Genomic DNA, 19,658 nt, shown 5'->3' with positions numbered 1-19,658 from the left:
TGGCACCTTAGTAACCGAGGAGCACACCTCCCGTCACAGGGCAGGCCTGGCCTCCAGCGGGTCACGGGGAGCGTGACCTCCAGGAGCTGGGAGACCCTGATCAAGGATGAGGCTGGGCGAGTTCCCTTCACGCTCTGGGCCTCGAAACTCTGAGTCAGCAGCGAGAGCAGCCTCCCTTGCAGGCCGTTCTGAGGGCGACATGAGCTGAGCTGTGTGAGCGCCTGTGGCCCGACCTGCCGAGTCGGGGGACGACACCCTGGGGGACTGTCTGGTTCAGAGCCAGACAGGGTGGGGCCAAGCCCCAGCTCAGGGTTAGAAGCAGTGACTCACCCCCGAGCCCCTGCCTCCTCGAGGAGGACGGGGAGAACATGGGTTAACAGGCTTGGAAATCAGGCCTCCGTTGCTGCTTTTATTACCGTCATGTCGTTCCCGGAGACACAGGGACCAGCGAGGGGCTGGCCGTGGACCCAGGTGCCCACCCCATCAGGAGCCAGAAAGTCAGGAGACCTGCCGGGGAGAAGACGCTGAGCCGAAGGGCCCAGGTAACTGTCCCGGGAATTCCTCTAAGGGACCTTCCACGTCACCAGCCAGGCCCTCCTCCCGCCTCCTCCAGCGTCACCCAGCCGCCCAACCAGTTCAACAGCAGCCTCTCAACCTCCCGCGGCAGGCAGCACCACCGAGCTGGGGCTCCAGGGAGGGCTCCCCTCTCTACATGGGCCTCGCAGCACCTACAAGTGGGTCCCACGGGTATAGGCACGCACAAAAGGCACCTTGGGACACAGGAGGGGCCCCCTGAGCAACCCAGCAGGGTCCTGCCCACCCTCTGCTACAGACAGCCACCCCCCAGGCCCATTCCAGGACTCCGCCCCACCCCCAGGCCCCTCGCCCAGCTCCCCAGTCCCCAGGCCCCGAAGCTCCAGCAGGACCAAGCTCCTGTGCGAGGCCAGCAGGAGGCAGTGCCGGGCGTGGGGCAGACAGCCCTGGGCTGAGCCCACAGGGCTTCCTCAGGAGCCTCTGCTCCCCGCCCGCCCCGGCCCTGGACCTGCCCCCGTGGCTCTAGATCACATGGCGGACGTGGGCCAGGAGGAGCTACTAGTTTTCCCTCCTTCTTGAAGGAGACGTTTTAAAAACAGGAGTCCCTGCTGGGGAGAGAGGAGCCCTGGCCGTTCCCCCCGCCTGCCCACTGCGGAGGGATTCCCGAGTTCGCGGAGGTGCTGCCCTGCATTGTCCCCACCAGGAGGCCAGGTGGCCCGGGGCAGGTGCCTGTCGGTCAGTGCCCTCCCTGGCAGGCCCCGCACCGCTGGCCTCCCTCCCTCCTAAAGCCCTGAGAGAGAAGGAAGGGCAGGATGAGTCTCAGCCTCAGGGCAGCTCCTGGCCAGGTCCCAGCACCCCGCTGGGCCGTCTGGCAGTGGCAGGTGCCCAGGGGGCAAAGGGTGCAGTCGAGCAGGCACAGGCGTCAGCTCCCTGCTCGATCAGGGTCTCTGCAGAGTGGGTGGTTTGGTGAGGGTTTGGCCTAGCCCAGTGATGGCGAACCTTTCGAGCTCAGCGTGTCAGCATTTTGAAAAACCCTAACTTAACTCTGGTGCCGTGTCACATATAGAAATTTTTTGATATTTGCAACCATAGTAAAACAAAGATTTATATTTTTGATATTTATTTTATGATTTAAATGCCACTTAACAGCCAAACCAGTTTTAAGTGCAATAAATGCCATTTAACAAAGAAAAATCAACCAAAAAAATGAGTTCGCGTGTCACCTCTGACACGCGTGTCATAGGTTCGCCATCACTGGCCCAGGCCCTAGGGTGCTCAGGTAAAATACAGTGGGAGGGAGGTCAGCAGGATGGGAGTGTCCATTTCTTGGCCTGACCAGGCGACTGGGTCTGACCCTGACTTGCGAGATAATAAAAAGGACATCATGTGACAGACCTTAGGGGACTCAGGCCCAGGGTCAAGGGGGTACAAAGTGCGGCAGAGGGGCTGCCCTGCCACCCTTCCTTCCATGGGTGGCCAAGCCCTTCCTGTGGGCCTGGGAGTGCCCAGGAGGAGGCCGGAGCCGTCTGTCATGGTGACTCACTCCTGAGCACACGAGAGACACCCCCAGGGACCCCAAGTGCGTGGGGCAATAGGGGGTGGGGCAGGCCAAGCCTGTGGCCGTGCCCCTGGGGCAGGGATGCTTGAGGATGACCGCCCTGAGCCCTGGGGGTCTGGAGTCCTGCCTGGGCGTGGGCCAACGGGGGAGACAGGGAAGGCCCTGTGGGAAACCACCCAGGAGCAGAGGGAGGCCTTCGGCTTCCCCTCGATGACGGACAAGAGCTGCGGGGAGACGGGGTGGGGGTGCGCTGGGCCGGTGAAGAGGAGGACTGCCCTGCGCAGTGGGCGGGGGGAGTGCCGGCCAGGCCTGGGACCGGGCAGGTGGGCAGGCACCGACGGCAGCAGCACTGCTGGGCTCACGTGATGCGTGCAAGTCACACTGAATGCCAACTGGTGACAAGAGGTCAAGGTCCTTGCACAAGGCTTTCTCCGACCCTCAGGCTGAAATGAAACACCAGGGCAATCCTTCATAATGTCTGCTACCCAGCACTCAGCCTCCTGGAACCCAAACCCACACCCTGAGCACAGCTCGAGCGTTCGAGAGCACGGCCAAGCCTTCTGTTTGGCGAATGACAGCGCGAGGCCCCTCGGGGCTGGCCAGATCCTTGCCCTCAGAGTCATCGCCAGGCCTCAGACATAGCCCCAAATTTCAGACAGGGACGGACATCGGGACCCAAACTCCCACGACACTACCCGATCTCAGGGTACACTTAGAAAAACGGGGAGGCTCCTAATTAGCTCATTAGGTTGTAAAAAAAAAATCTGTGCTATATCCACACAATGGAACACTACTCAGCAATAAGAAGGAATAAACCACTGATACACACAACCACATGGACAGATCACAAAATAAGTACAGGCTGAAAGCCGGCCGGCCAGAGGACACACTGTGTGACTCCATTTAGACAAAATCCTGGGGCATGTAAACTGGAGAACAGTGGCAGAGGGTGACCAGCAGTCGTGTTGTAGGGGGCAGGGGAGGGAGGGATGGAGGGAAGAGATTACCAAGAGCAGGAGGTACCTCTGGGTGATAATTTGTTCAGTATCTTGAACGTATTGTTGCTTTCACAGGAGCACACGTATCTCAAAACCTAATTGTTCACTTTAAATGTATGCAGATTATATGCCAACTATAACCCAACAAAACTTCTTAAAAAAGTAATCCATGCTGATTAGAAAAATACAGGAAAATATTAAATCTCCCACAATCATATCACAGCTTACCAGAAATGACATTTTTCTGTTTCCTCCCAACCTTTTCCCTATACGCACACAGAAAAGTTTATTTTTATAAGACATTTTGGTGTTGGGATGGGAGGAGGAAATATAAAAATGTAGAATGGGACTCCTCTTTTAAAAAGGTTTATGTGATACGAACTTCCTTTTCTTTCAAAGTTGTATGTCCTGGGTGTTTTGTTTGATTTGGATCCCGATCCTTCATACACACGGAGAATAGAGGGTGGGAGGGCAGCTCCCAGGGCAGGGGTGAGCGGCCGGGAGGGGGAGGATCCCCGATGCAAAGCCTGCCTGGAGGGGCTGGGTGGGCCCTGGACGGGTGGCAGGGTGTCTGTGGCCCCGGGGAAGCCTGTCCGCTGTCCGCACCCCTCCTGTGGCTCAGTCCACCCAAACCTTCTTTCTCTAAATCGAGCCTAAATGACCGCATCTGGCTCCTATTACCCGATCAATCAAAACTCACTGAGAACACGAAGACCGGCCCATTCTCCCAACATGTCCCGTCTTCACTTTGGCCCCTGGCCCTTTCTCTCGGCTCCTTCTCTGCCTCCAGCTCCAGCCACCATCCTTCCTGCTTCCCCATTTAGCTTAGATCACGAAGTTCCCTGTGACCGAGCATCCTTCCTTCACAAACGCTCTGCAGGGCTAGCCCGAATTCTGGCGGGTGAATGACTCATCCCCATCACTGTGCGTTCAAACCGCTTCCACATTCCCACCTTCATAAATAACGTTGTGATGAACGCCCTTGCACAGGACTCTCTGGACTGCAGGTTTAACGGTTCCCTTGGGGGAAATTCCTAAACGTGGAAGCACCATGATAAAGAGAGGAGTTCTTTTAAGGATTTGGGGACATTTGCCAAACTGCTTGGCAGAAGGCTGTCTTCCACTCCCGAGGGCATAGGGGCGTCCTTGCCGCCCTTCCACTTGCACTGAGTGCCATCATCTCCTCTGAAGTGCACCTGTTTGACTGCCATACGATGGACGTCCTCACACTCACTGCCACTATTCCTCCCATGAGACCTAATGCATACCCTTCGCTCACACTCCTACTGGGAGTTCACTTATAACAAGTTCTTCATATCAATTTTCAGAGTTCTTTAGGCGAGAGGGGATTTGTCATTAAGGTTGCAGGCATTTTTTCACATTTGATCAGGGGACAGTTGATTGCATACTAAAGGTCGCATTCCCCCTGATGAATTATCAAAACACTTTTGGCCTTGTGGCTTCTGCCTCCAGTATCGTGTTTCTCATCCCACCGTATCTTAAATCCTTATCTAAAGTGAATTTAATGATTTACTTTTTGCATTTAAAGTGTTAATGCACATGGAATATATTTTGGGGTTTGATATTGAGAAACCTGATGGTTTCCCAAGTGGTTAAATATTAACTAAATCTACTCACTTCTGTTTTCCAGACTTTTTTTTTCTTTTTTTAATATATATTTTTATTGATTTCAGAGAGGAAGGAAGAGAGAGAGATAGAAATATCGATGATGAGAGAATCACTGATTGGCTGCCTCCTGCATGCCACCCACTGGGATGGAGCCTGAAACCTGGGCATGTGCCCTCAACTGGAATTGAACCCAGGACCCTTCAGTCCGCAGGCCAACGCTCTATCCACTGAGCCAAACCAACCAGGGCTTCCAGACTTTCTAGTCTGTTCCATGGATAGGCTTTCTACTCCCACCCCAATACCAAAATGTGTATATTATTACTAGAGGTCCAGTGCACAAAATTAGTGCACTGGGGGGTGTGGGGTCCCTCAGCCCAGCCTGCACCCTCTCCCAGTCTGGGACCCCTTGGCAGACATTCCTCTCACAATCCGGGATCCCCAACTCCTTACTACCCGCCTGCTCGCTGCTCCTTAGCGCTGCTGCGGAGGCGGGAGAGGCTCCTGCCACCGCTGCTGCACTCTCCAGCCATGAGCCTGGCATCTGGCTGAGACGCGCTCCCCCTGTGGGAGAGCACTGACCACCAGGGGGTAGCTAAATCCATAAATTAATTTGGGAATGACCTAAATATTTAACATATTGACCCCTCCCATCCAGGAACATGCAGAATCTCTCCGTTCCTACACGCTCTGACATGCCCGTGCCCTCCACACAGTCCCCACGAGCACCTCCCGGTCCCAGCTCTGGTTCTCCCCGAGCGAACAGCTTCCGCATCACACGCCACACTTCCTGCCTTTCCGACGGGCAGAGGTGGCACTGCACACACCTTGGCCTGTAGGCCTTGTCTCTGCACCCTCCCCCCCCCACCCCCCCCCCCACCCCCCAGCACGGCTGGTTTCAGGGCCTTCGTGAGCGGTCGCCGCTCCGGGCCTCCAGGGCCCTGGCCACTGAGAGGTGCCGTTACTTCCCCCAGGGTGCAGGGCCTCCCCAGGTCAGAGGCAGCCCATTCCTCTGAAACGCCTCTGCCCTCGAAAGCCCTCCTCACGGTCAACGTCCTGTCCATCAGACGTGGCCCGTCCTACGCAGGCCCGACCGTCCTCCATGGAGACGCCTCTCTCCGTGCTTCCTGCCTGTAGCAATGACGCGCACTCTTCTAGATCCACTCACATGCTACCTCCATCAAACAAATTCATTATCCCGCGGAGTTTGCATTTTGCAGAGCGGCCCTGATCTTAGTCTAATTATGATAAGAGCTGCTCACACGTCTGCACCCTCTCAGGTGACTGTGGAGGCCAGCCCACACCTAGGCCACGCTGCCTCCAGTCACAGGGCAGCACTCAGGCTGCAGCAAGTGCGTTCTAACCGCCTGGATGGAGGGACTGGGAACGCGCACCAAGGATGTGGGGTGAGTCCCTGCTCACGCCCGAGCCAGGAGGAAGAAGTACTCAGAAGGCACGAGGACAAAGGAGTGACTGTGCCTCTCCGGAGCCATGGGTGCGAGCCAGCCCAGCCCTGCACCCTTGGAATCTCCCCAGACAAGGTCCTGGCTCCTCCCTCCCGCAGGAAGCGGGGAGCCCCGGTCTTAGAAACCAAAACTGGCCCAGACACACTCAGGTGAAGGCCAAGCTGTCAGCCCCGGCCACACAGCAGACTGGCCTGCAGAGCTTGTCAAACACAAACTCCAGTCCCGTCCACACCTCCCGAGTCAGCCGGGCGGCGAGGCCAGGCAGCTGCAGAGGTGCACCCGGCCAAGGCAGGGCCCAGGGAAGCCACCTCCACCTTCTGGCCTTCCCTGGGTGAGGAACGTGGACAAGCAAAGAAGGAAACCGACATCTGCCAATGGCCAGAGGCCAGGCACTGGACTGGGAAGGCACCTGACACACAGCGTCTCAGCCCCTCCGCCAGCCTGGATGAGTTGCTGCTCCGACTCAGGGAAGTCGAACATTCCCAGGTGTGTGAGTCTCATCACCAGTGACCAGGCTGGGACTAGGGCCCAAAACAAAGGAAAACAAAAACTAACACCCATATTTGAGAACTCCAACCTTGGCTGGTTTAGCTAAGACTGAAGGGCCTCACATTTCCCAGCATGTGCCTCTCAGGGGTGCCTAAGCCCGAGGCACCCCGAGACTGGTCCTGAGCCTGCCTCGCTGAGCGGGCGCTGCGCAAGCTGCAGTCTTCTCAGGGTCCCTGCTTCTCCTTCAGCCCCACGCGCCCGGGCACTGCCAAGCCACGGCAGCGAGGGGTCCCCCCCTTCCCCCGCCATTGACCGCCTCTGTGACTGCTCAGGCAGTTCCACAGGCCAGGAGGACGCTCTGTCACACTCCCAGCCAGGGCCACTGCATAACTTTCTTGGGCTCTGTGCACTTTTGCCTTCATGGGCCCCTCCTTCTATTAAAAATAAAAAGTATATTTTACAATTGCATCGGTACAAAGATGAACACATTTTTATATATTAAGACACTTTCTTTGACCTGAAGTTCATGTCTCCCTTCTCATTTTAAAGTAAGTTAAGACATGTTTGTGGATCCCTGAAACTATTATGGACCCTCGGCATTGTGCCTCCCCTGCTAGGGGACAATTGGCCCCGCCCCTCACGGTCCCCAGAACACTCCCCATGGAAGACCCAGCCCAAGTACGGCCAGTACCTCTATGACCCGGACCCCCCAGCCCTGCCCCAGTGGGACCTGCTGCCCGGACCATCACACTCCCTGCACTATGATGATGTGTCTACAGCTACTGCTTAGCTGTGAGTGCCACAGGGGCCTCGGTTCTGTGTGCTGAAGAACACGGGACAGGATGAGTAGAAGTGAACTTTTATGGTGAAACTACTGGCTGATTTGATAGGGCTGTGTGAGGGGCACTCGCCTGGTTTTCTTGCGGCCATATATCTCATATTCAGATCGACTCCACACCAGCTACCTCCCACAGGTGCCTGCAAGGCTCGCCTACTAGGGGAGGGACATGCCCACAAGAGTCTCAGAGCCTTCTCCAAGGTCCGGGTAGAAGAGAGGTCTGGAGTGGCTCACGGTCCCTGCGTGGCTAAAACGACTGAGGTGTCTAATGCTATGGCTCCGCTGTGCGATGGCACTTCACATGCCTTGTAAGCAGTGCCGCTGCTTGGGACTGATTTTGGTGCCCGAAAGCTGAGAAAAAATGCAGAATTAGAGGAAATTAGGCAGTCCTTAGTCATTGGAACGTTGGTGTTACTGACCCTGCTACATCTTTTAAATGTGTCTTTGTGTTTGGTTACCTCTTTTATTATTATTATTATTGTTGTTTTTATTGCTTTTTAGAGAGAGAGGGAGAGGGATAGAGAGAGAGAAACATCGATGAGAGAGAAACATCCACCGGCTGCTTCCTGCACGCCCCCTACTGGGGAATTGCCCTGACCAGGAATTGAACCTGTGACCTCTGGTTCATGGGTTGACACTCAACCAGTGAGCCACAGGCATCCGGGTTGGTTACTTTTTAGACCACATTCTCTTCATTCATATGGGGTGTTTTTGTGTGTGTTTGTTTGTTTTTTTGTATTAAAGTAGTTCTGTCCTAAAAAGAAAACATCTGGGAGTAGAAAACCACACTTGGTCTTATCACTGGATAAAGCCTCACTGCAGAAGCGTTATGATCCCAGGCACCCCCTGGTGGAACCTGCTTAAATTGCAGGCAAAGTCCCCTGGAGGAAACAGCAAACTGCTAAAGGGCACACCCAGATTTATGAAGGGCTACAAATATTAACTCTACAAGCATTGAGCCTTAGTTTTCTACATGCCAATCGCTGATGCACAATCATTATGTGAAAGTGGAACCAATATGATGTCGCAGACACGGGCAGGTTATTATGTTTCGATATGTGTAGATGTTATCTCAAAGAACCTCAAAATGCATAGTGTCTTTCTGTTTATATATATTTTCCTCCTTGATAGAGTGCGAAAATATAATCACTTTCATGTGAAAGGTTTCCCAAATTGCTGGATGCTACGAAGGGACCCTCATGCTCAGAAAGACCAGGGCTTTAGGGGGAGAGCCCACAGCCTTCAAGAACCGAACACCCACCACGGCAGACCCTCTGGACGCTGCGCCTTAAGGTGAATTCAGACGGGATTTCCGTTTGGCTGCCAGGGAGGAGCTGCCACGGCAACCTTGTACAGAGACTGTAAGTGCGTCCGTCAGAAGAGCACAGAGCTGCAATACAACAGCAGTGTTTATTTGGGAGCGGGGAGAAACAAGAACAGATGATGTTTGGGAAGTTTCTGCTCCTTCAGCTGATCATGCTCACCCAGGAACACACTCAGGCCGCCACCGCTGATCCAATGCCAAGCCAGGATCCCGGGGCAGCCCCCACCCCCTCAGGGACATTAGGGAACCACCTCTCTCTCCGCCCCACTTAGGTCTCCTTGGATGGGGACAGGCAAGTCACCTTCACTCCCTCACCTCCAACAGTGATAATCAGCTCACCTTTCAAGGTGATTCCAAGAATTAGCGGGATCATGTATTCCTTCAGTGCCTACTAGTGGCTGGGATACACACAAGCTTAGGCCATTGGTTCCAAACCTTCCTTCCTCAAGTCTCCCTTCGGCTTTTATTCTCACAGACTGCAGCCATTTAACACTTACTCCCCCAGAAGGTGAGGAAGGGCTAATTACGGGCTTACTCTGGGCCACGCACTGTTCGCACCATCCTCCCGTTAACCCACAGCAACGCTCCAGGACCGAGGCCCTAGGGTCTAGGGGGCTGTGAGAACCACCGCATTTTCCAGGCGGGACTGGAGGCCGTGAGAGGCCGCACGGCCGAGAACAGGAGGGCCGGGCGCTGCATCCAGGGCTCCCAGCCACAGGCCTTATTCTACTTCAACTAGGAGAGTGTTAACCAAAACAGGGAGAGGCGGGACGTAAGGCTTCATTATAATGAGATGCTTTGAACTCACGCTTGTACATCGGCCATGTCCACAGGAAGTATTGCCTTTGCTTCTCCCAACTCTGGGAGGCGGGCACCTCAGCACCCCAATGCGCAGAGGAGGAAGAGCGCCCAAGGCAGTGACCCAGGTCACCACACAGCCAGGCCACCAGGGCGGATCAGGTCGGCCCAGCCTCCCGCCCGCGTCCTCCCCCTGCCAGGCCCCCCTGTGACCTTCCCCTCCCCCGTTCCCCCAGCAGAGCAGGAGGGAGGGGGAGGGCTCTGCATCGACTCCCTGGGCGGAAGTCAGGGAGGAGGTCTGGGGGGAGCTGACCCCGAGTCAGGAGCCCTTCTGGTGGCCCAGGCCCTGTGGACACTCCGGGAGGAAAATGTGAAGAGTGTTCACTCCCATCAGGTGATGCGGACACTTGCCAGCCTTTCAAGTTAACAGTTCAAAACAGGTGAAACGCAGGTGACAGGAAAGGACCCGGTTCAAACCCTGCTCCGCTGTGTACTGGTGACTTAGGGAAGCCCCATAACCTCCCTGGGCCTCGGGCCTCCTCCGTGAGGAATAAAGCAAGCACAGCACCTGGCGTGTTAGCCGACAGGAACCAGGGTAAAACCATCCACCACACGGCACGGGGGGAGCAGAGAGCTGCACCCAGGGGGGGCCTGCAACCACAGGAGCACCCGAATTCACAGTAATTATACACAAAAGCCTGTCTGCGGAGAACTGTTGTTCACTAATTGACGGATGAACAATTGTAACTCATGAAAAAAACTGGCCACTAACTTAAACTTAGCAGGATGTTAACTCTCGCTTGCCACCCAGGCCTGGTGAGGGGGACTATTCCACATTCACAGGACACCGCCAAGGAAGGGGCAGGGGAGACAAGGGTTTGCCAACGTGGGAGAACACAGCCAGGCTGCCAGGCCAGGTCCTCCTGCTGAGGCAGGCCCAGGGGTGGCTGTCACATGGGTCTGTGGGCAGGGCCGGGGCTGACTGGCACCCTGTGGTCTATGGGCAGGGCCGGGGCTGACTGGCACCCCATGGTCTGGGGCAGGGCCGGTCTGCAGAGACCACTGCCTGGGGCCCCACCACGCGTCTGCCTGCTTGGAGCTCAGGCTGGTGAAGCTCCCAATCTGGTTTTGCAGAGAAAAGCGTCGGGGCTCCGTCACGGAGCTCCAAGGACGACCAAAGGCTGACTCAGTGAGGCGGGACCAGGCCCACCATACCCCTGGCTAATTCGGTGGCTCTCACTCTGCCTGCATCTAATACAGTGGTTCTCAACCTTCCGGCCCTTTAAATCCAGTTCCTCATGTTGTGACCCAACCATAAAATTATTTTCGTTGCTACTTCATAACTGTAATGTTGCTACTGTTATGAATCTGATATGCAGGATGGTCTTAGGCGGCCCCTGTGAAAGGGTCGTTCGACCGCCAAAGGGGTCGCGACCCACAGGTCGAGAACCGCTGGTCTAAAATGACACAAGAAGTACAAAATTAAAGAAGAGAGACAGGTGAGCAGCTCCTCCCACCTGGTTTGCTCACTGCCTGCTGGAGGCGGGGCCGCCCAGGACTCCACTTCCTGGCTTCCCTCCACATGACACCCTCTTCTACCTAAAGGACCTCGCGGGAATCCTGAAGAGCCAGATGCTGCCGGTGCTGTCGACCAAGATGCAGGAATCCCATGGGGAAAACCGTGGTGTGAAAGAAATTATTTCAGGAAGAACATGCATGTCCGAGGAGGAGGCTTGTATATGCACAGGAAAGCTACGGAGGGGATGGGACGTCGGAGGAACCAGCCAGACAAACGTGCAAAAGGGCACGGCAGGGACGGTCACCGTCGTCTGTCACTAAACGGCGAAAGGAGGAAAATGAGCTCCCTAAACGCCCATTCAGAGAGGGCGTGGGTGAGTAAGCACTGGCCTACCCACCCGATGGCGCTCCTCACAGCCACGGGGCTGCTGCCGCGGAAGATTATCTAGGAATGTGGAAATGAGACTCGGCACGCACTACTAACTGTGAAGGGCAACCCACAAAACAATCTTGATGTGCCCGCTTTTGTTTTAGTTATGTATTATTTTTTAATCCTCACCTGAGGACATGTTTTTATTGATTTTGAAAGAGGGAGGGAGGGAGGGGGGGGGAACATCAGTGTGAGAGAGAAACATTGATTAGCCACCTCCCAAACACACCCCGACCGGGAATCAAACCCACAGCCTAAGTATGTGCCCTGACCTGGAATCGAACCTGCAGTCTCTTGGTGCATGGGATGATGTTCCCACCATCTGAGCCACACAGCCAGGGCGTGACCTTTATAACTGAATATACACGTTTGTACACACATGCACAGGTGAATATTCGGGATAGCACAGGACATTTGGAAGATGTGCCCCCAAATGTTACCGAGGCACCTGCTCATGTTCTGGCCCAGGTGTGCTGGACATAGAGGCTCTCTGTTACGGTGGCACCTGGCCCTGGGCCACACGAGGGACCAGCCAAAGGGCAGACTGGATGGAATGAGCCAAATCACCACTCTGGTCCCAGCCCCAGACGGCAGGCAGGCCTGCTCTGTGCCAAGTTCACTTTCTTCCTGTCCACAGCGGTTCCTCCTCCACCTAGAGATCCCCCGGGCTGCCCCAGGGCCCATGAAACACACCCAGTAATTTCACTTCTAAATGTGGTACCAGATAAGCCCTGCCTACTCAATTCCAAGTCCCAGATTTGCTCATGAAAGCCACAGGGACAAGATGACACTGGCCAGGCCTTGGAAAATGGATGACTCAGGTCTTCTGAGCGCGTGTGTGCCTATGTGAAGAGCCCATTTCACCCAGAGAGTATACTGGAAATGCTGACCTGTGACGATTTAAATATCTGACTTCCGACGGAGCATGCAGCTGACACCCAACAACCTTCCAAAAATACGTGACCAGTTCTATTCCCGTGGAAATGATCCCCGTTCACAGGGAATGAGTCACCAGGTGGAGTGGTGTGGCCGTGGTTCAGATGCCAAGTGGGTGGGTCTCACCTGCCAACAACCCCGTCCTCCTCCTTGCTCCTGGGAGCAGAGTCTGCTCAGGAAGGACCCAGGAGAAGTTCTTTGTGGGGAGGGCGTGAGGGAAAACATGAATCATTAAGGGACTGAATCAGGAAGGCCCTCAGGACTGGGAGTGAGGAATTAAACCCGGGTTAGAGAAGCAGGGGCAGCGTGGAGGCGGGACCTCAGAGCGGCGCACTGCATGTCCCATGCGATGCAGAGCAGCGAACTCTACAGACTCAGGTCTGCGGAGAGGATTGTGCTAACTGAAATCAGCCAGTCAGAGAAAGACAGACACCATGGGATCTCTTATATGTGGAATCTAATGAACAAAAATAGCAAACTAGAAACAGAAGCATAGAGACATAGAACAGAGTGACAGCTGTCGGAGGGGAGGGAGTTTTGGGGGCTGAGTAAAAAAAAAGGTGAAGGAATTAAGCCCCCCCAATATATATATATATATATATATATATATATATATATATATATATATATATATATATATATATATATATATCTCCCCAAAACACATAAGCACAAACAACAATACAGTGATAGCCTGAGGGAAAAGGGGTTGGGGAGGTGGGGGAGGGCAAAGCAGGGATAAAAGGAGACAGACAGCTCGGGGCGACGGGCACAGGATGCAGTGTGCCGATGACGTTTTGTGGCGCTGTACACTTGAAACCTGCACGGTTTTGCTAACCAATGTCACCCCAAGAAACTCAATAAAAAAAGAGAGACCCGGGTCTGAGCCTCTGCCCTGCGACGAAGTGTGGCCTCCACACCCACTGCCCCTGCCCCTGCCCCCGCCGGTGCAGACACGGTGCTGGCCACAGGCCGGCCGCCAGGCCGCAAAGAGCTGAGCGGAGACGGCCTAGCACCAGGCTCAGAGCAGCACGTCCGGCGGGACTAAGGACCCTTCTCCACGGTCACCTGTGTCCCGAGGAGCTGAGAGCAGAACCCAGCCTTGGACGCACACTTCGGTGTCCCTCTGCGAACCCGAAGTGGGTGTGAACAAGCCACATAAGCCCGTGTAGGCCTCCCGGTCCCGGAGGTCAGCATGCACCGCAAGCGCACCCAGGTCAACGGGACGATGGCTTCGCAGAAATAGTCCCAATCTTGAAACTGGTTTAAGGGTCTAATTTAGTGCTGTCTTGTCAGAAAACAGTCAATTCTGAGGAAAAGAGAGCTAAGGGAATGCTGACTCTTACAAACTATGTTAAGCATAAGAACTCAGGAGGCAGAGCACATGCGTATCAGAGAGAGAAAGCCGTGGAAGGGCAGAGGGGCACGGAAGGTGCAGGAGGCCACGCACGCCCAGGCAGCCGGGCGGTCGATGTTCACAGCACGCTCACCGCCATCCGAAACGGTACTGAATATTCATAAGGTCATGCTCATGAGACTAAGCATACAATTTAGGTCTTAACTCAGTCACCCACTGGTGACACCCATTCGGGCCTCTAGTCCAAGGCTGCTCATCAAGTCCTCGGCAAGCCGCAGAGGTGGCAGGACGGAGCTGAACCCACGCTTGCCAGTAGGACACCTGTGTGTTCACTGGTGCGGCCCCTCCCACCCATGGCCCCACAGCTAGCACTTTAATTCTGGTCCCTGTGACCTCAAGTCAGCAGGCAAAGCGGATGCGAATGCTGCGAACCCCTGGACTAGCTGAGGGTCTCCCACCAACTTGCACGCTCTCCTGCCTGTTACCGCCCCAGCCCTTCCCTTTGCTTCCCGCTGAGTGTTGTAAATTGCACCCAGGGCCCTGGCTGGTGTGGCCCAGTTGGTTGGGCGTTGTCCCATGCACTGGAAGGTTGCCGGTTCAATTCCCCATCAAGGCTCATGCCCGGGTTGCGTTGTGGGATCAATGCCTGGGTTGCTGGCTCGATCCCCAGTAGGGGCGTGCAGGAGGCAGCCGATCAATGTTCCCCTCTCACATCAATGTTTCTCTCCCTCTCCCTCTCCCTTCTGCTCTCTCTAAAAATCAATACAATATTTTATAAGCAAATAAATTAGTTAATTGCACCAAGGTCATCGCCCACTGACACCTCCCAGTAGCTCTGCTCCAGAGCACCCTGAACAGCAGACTTGCTCCCCGTGCAGACCCTTCATGGCTTTAGGTGCTGTACTAGGGGCTGCTCACTGGGAATTATAATAAATGCTCTCTCACCATTTAAGAAGACAATGGAAGATTAATAGCTACAAATCATTTATGAAACATTTTCTCTGCTGATACAGTATCTCAGGTGGTGTGTGCGTGTGTGCGTGTACATGCGTGTGCGTGTGTGTGTGTGTCACCAGCCCCACTCAGTGGGGTATCTGAGGTCACAGGGCCTCTAAGTGGCAGAGCTGGTACTGGAGCCCTGACTGGCCGCCTGTCCCCTTTGCTGGACCACCTGCTTTAAGAAAGCGAAGCACCTCTGACATTTTCATATCCCGCACTGGCCGTGGCCACGCTGAGAGTGTTTCTGGGAAAACGCGCGCATCACAGTGAATGCTTCTGCTCCTCCCGCAGATGTGGGAATTTGGGGCAGAATCACGGAGCTTGGGGAGAATTCAGGGAGAAACCACGGAGCTTGGTGTACGGACCTCAGAGGGTAGGCAAGTTCCTGGAAGTTCTCAAAACTAAGACTTTTAAAAACCGGTCCCACACACCAGGGCCAGGAGCAAATAAATAACTTCCTGTTCCTCACCCTTCAAAAGGATCTTTTGTAATTTCTGTCCACAGGCACCTTAAGCATAAGAAAAACATTTGTGAGCCCTGCCTACAGGAACGTGCGCAGGAACAGTGCAAGGGTCTGCACAGAACGAGTGGCCGACGCTGGTGAGGGGAGTCCCCGGTGGGTGGCCTGGCCAAACATGCCTCGTCTCCTGTCGGTGTGCTGAGCGCTCCCGTGGCATCTCCCGGTTGGAGACCCACTGAGCCCAGGATTAAGGGGTAAAGCACATTAAAGCCACACACAGAATCCTCAGGTAATTAACTCCTCAGAATCACAAACATGTCTGAAGGGCCGATTACCTGACCAAAAGGTTTGAAATGATTTTCCAGATGCACATATTTTAAGAAAAACAGGATTAAATGAAAATGCCTCCGATCTCCACTCAGTTAGGGGAAAGCACCGGAATTTAGAACGCCGTCCTCCCTGCAGGGGACACTAACTGTACCAGGTTTACAGCAACCTCGGCAAGGAAAGGGGCCAGCAGGGCCCCAGGAAGAGTCAAGACACAGCTGGGTCCCGAAAGGCCACTCTGGGCCGGTCCTTCTGTCTCCAGGGGTTCAAGAGTTCCTTCTCATGGGAGGTTCTCTTTCATCTCATGTCCTTGGGCCAAGACTTAATGTTACTTAAAGCCCCACCTCCTCCGAGAAGCCTTCCTTGACCACTTCACCTTCCACCCACGGTCCACAAAACCCAGGGCTTGGGTATTCAGCTTTGGGCCTCAAACAAGGCTGACTGTGTTCTCTGAGTAATTCCTCAGCCCCCTGAAGAAGCAATTATGTCTGGGACTCTTCTGTATTCCTCCATTGCTTTCAGGAAATGCAAGCACACAGTAGACCATTCTGATGATGAAGACGCTGCAGCATGAATAGGCAAGATGGTTTGGAAGATGTTAATCCACATGAAATTGACTTACTGGGCTGGGCTCAGCGGAGTGTAGGCAGAAAGCCTTTGTCTTCTCCCCCACCCCCCACCAACCCTTCACAGCCCCGACTGGTTGCTCCAGAAGCTCCCCCACCCCAGCTTCCCAGCCTTTCTCAGGTAATAATTCTAGTGCACAGTACCCAGGCTGGAGCCCAGAAGGATGGTGAAGGGGGGGAGGGGGAAGCTGCCTCTCTATTTTCCCTTGTTCCTGCCTGCACCAGGCCCATTTGGTTTCTCCAGGGATGGGGAATTAATGGAAAAAGGTATTTAATTTCCCTTTCCATATCACAAGCAAAGCTTGGAGGTTTTGGCCCAGACCTCTACTCGAAGCCACATTATACAGGACAGAGGACCCAACCTGAGAAGGTTCCTGCCCCCAGGGAGAGTAGAAAAAGCTCTTCTCATATGGGGCAGGGGGTGTCCTGGGGGGACCAAGCCCCTTTCCCCTTTGCCCCCGGCCTGGAGGAGGAGAGGTGATGGGGGCACAGAGACCCTGCGAGGCAGAGGGGGAGTGGGAAGCACGGGGAGCTTTTGTCCTGTGTCCTCCTGGGAACAGGAGACCACTCAGGACAGCAGGAATGGCAGCCCAGCATGGCTCCCACCGCCTGGGCGGGCGCTCAGGTGCCCAGGAGGGACCTGGACCCAGAGTGTGAGGACCTCAGGGCCAGGATGCAGGAGGCAGGTCCCCGCTGCAGCTCACCCCGTGACACCCGCTGGACAACACTCAGTGGAAACAGGAGGAGGCTCGGGGTGGGTGGGAAACTCACCAGAGAATCAGATGACCAACAAGAGGACACTCTCCCAACACCCTGATGTGACCGCAGCCTGCTCCCGGCGCCCTGAGACCACCCGCAGCAAGGGACCCCAGGGACCTGCCCAGACGGAGAGGGTGACTCCCCAGGGGCCGAGCTGCTTTAAACTAGCCAGTGACTGAGATAGTATCACTTGAATTTGGTTCAGGAGAATCACAATCGTGAGCTAGGTCCAAAAATAACCAAAGGAAGCAAAGTCCTTGGTTTAGGGCAGCAAAATTAAGTTCTTTTAAAACAAAACAAAGGTTGCACACGACCACTTGTAGCTGGTAAGCTCCACCCCTTCCATGATAAACCTGACAGGAAGCAGCTGGACGGATTCCAACACTGGGGGGGGGGGGGGGGGCGGGTTCCCAGGCAGAATTCACGTGTCTGTGCACGACAACGCTCGAGGCTCACCTCGGAGGAAAAGCAGGTGGCTGCAAGCTCACCCGGGCAGATCCAGGCCCGCGGGGCCACCAGGAAAACCCACCCACCAGGTGGGCCCCGCGCTTTCACACAGTCTCTCATTTACCCCGGACAGCATCCCTGCGAGCTGGCGACCACTACTCCCATTCTGCTGAGCGGCCCACTGAGACTCAGCAAGCTCCGCCGACCAGCTCGAGAGGACCACGCTCAATGGCAACACCGCACTAGGGCAGCCGCCCTTCAGCGCGCCCACACGCCTGGGCCCGCAGCGGCCAGGTGCTCCGCATTCGCTGCGCAGCAGCCACGGGAGGTCCGCTGCTCTGTTTTATGAAAGAGGAGACATGCTTAGAGGGGTGAAGAAACTTGACCAGCAGGCAAGTCTGGAACCGGGGTGAGCAAGTGAGGCATTCACCCCAGGCACAAAGTGTACGGGGTACCGAGAAGCTCTGTGAGAGCAAGGTTTCAGTGCCGTGTTTTCCAACACCAACATTAACACAGAGCAAAGCCAGGAGCAGCTTCGCTCACTGATCTCCAGCTCCAGCGCGGAGGAGCAGGGCACGGGGCAGAGCCGGCGGCCGGCCCAGCTCAACTCCTCCGCCAGCCCCAACGGCAGGGGCCTCAGATGTCCCTGAACTGCACTGTCCCTGGATGTTTCTCCTCCCTTTAGGACCCTGACGGCTTAGGAGTGACCACCAAGCCCCATCATCCCAGGTGTGAGTGGGTGGCTGCGCTCCAAGGAGAATAGGGGGCCATGTGTTCGTTATGCAAATGAAGGAAGCTGCAGGCGCAGGCTCGGGAAGGGAGAGGGATATTTTAAGACATCAGCTTGAGAAGGTGCGGGGTGGCTCTAAAGGCTCACACAGCTGACTGTCTCCCGCTTGAAGGGTTTCCTGGCCCAAAAGTCAGTGTTCAGCAGTGACACGACGCCAGCTGCCCGCCTGTACCGACACACGTCCGATTCCGGCGCTGGCGTCCCCTTCTCCTTGCATCTCAAAAGCCCCAGTTTGAGTAACTACTTAAGTTACCTGTGTGAACCTCATATAAAGCCTTGTCTGATAGGAAGCGTATGTTCAATAAATATTTGCTGATTAAAATTTTAAGCGTTTCTTAGGTCAAACCCTTACTGCTGGCTTGTGCTCAAAACCCAAAACTTGTTTAACAAATACCCCATCAACCCTGCATAAGGAAGACGGTGAACGAATCTGCCCACAATTCCTCCTGCAAGGGCCTTCGGCTGCGGGAGGCACAAGTCTTTCCTGGACTCGCAACCCCCGCCGGCCCGACCGGCGCCCGCACCTTTAATGTTCTTATCGCCTTACCTGCCTGGCTCTGCCTCTCAGGTCCAGGTGCAGCCCGTGAGCCCCGGGAAACTTCGGGGCGCAGCCGGTTCACCTCTTCCCTGCCCTGCACTGCCGTGGACCGAGCCCCAGGGGGTCCTAGGAGCACCCGGCGGGTGGCCTTGCCCGCGGCGCTTCCGCCCCCAGCGCGACGCCGGGACGCGTCTCCAGCCCGCGCCGCCCCGCCCGCACCCCGCGCCGCGGGTTCCCGGCCCCCGCGCGCGGCGGCCAGCCCAGTCCCGGCGCCCGGTACCTGCACGGCCGGCGGCGCTGCCCGGGCCCGGGCTCCCCGGCCCCGCGGGCCCTGCGGCCCGGAGCGACGCAGCAGGTGGCGGCGGCCTCCCGACGGCCGAGTCCGACCCGCGCGGCACGTCCTCCCGCGGCGGCGCTCGCGTCCCGGGCGCGCTCCCAGCCCGCGCCGCTCGCTCGCTCTCCGCGCTCGGCTCCGCGGGGGCGGACGCGTTCGCTCGCTCGGCCGCCGCGCGCCTCCCCCGCCCCCAGCCGCTCCCGGGAGCTTCGGCCCAGGGCTCGCGGGGACGCGCGGGAGGGCCCCGGGCGGCGGCGGCGGCGGCAGCGGCCCCTGCCCCGCGCCGGGAACCTCCCCACCCGCCCGCGCGGCGGCGCTGTCGGGCTTCGGGCGGCCCTGACCTCTGCAGCCCGGGGCCACCTGAGCCCCGACGGGTCGGTCGCGCCCCCCGTCCTGGCGCCCCCGCGCGCCCCGACGCAGCCGCCCGTCCAAGGTCCCCAGAGCCGTCGCGGGTCCCCTGGGAGCTTCGCGGGTCCCCTGAGCACTTGGCGGGGCCCCTGGGAGCT

At 56.2% G+C, this 19,658-nt stretch overlaps 1 protein-coding gene across 3 annotated transcripts in view; it reads right to left on the bottom strand.

Annotated features, from left to right (window-relative positions):
• The window catches only part of CRACDL (CRACD like), a 110,697-nt gene extending 91,251 nt beyond the window's left edge, over window positions 1-19,446 (bottom strand). For 2 of the 3 annotated variants that reach the window (XM_059659000.1, XM_059659003.1), the window contains exon 1: window positions 19,099-19,446. The gene's annotated coding sequence lies outside the window, so the exon portion shown is untranslated. Of the gene's footprint in view, window positions 1-18,827; window positions 19,036-19,098 lie in introns of those variants that run through there. The other variant, XM_059659002.1, reaches the window with a different exon arrangement.
• Between the last annotated feature and the right edge of the window lie 212 nt (window positions 19,447-19,658).

This window comes from Myotis daubentonii, chromosome 12, assembly GCF_963259705.1.
Source record: "Myotis daubentonii chromosome 12, mMyoDau2.1, whole genome shotgun sequence".
Classification (NCBI taxonomy): domain Eukaryota; kingdom Metazoa; phylum Chordata; class Mammalia; order Chiroptera; family Vespertilionidae; genus Myotis; species Myotis daubentonii.
This window is presented reverse-complemented; position numbering and strand designations above follow the sequence as displayed.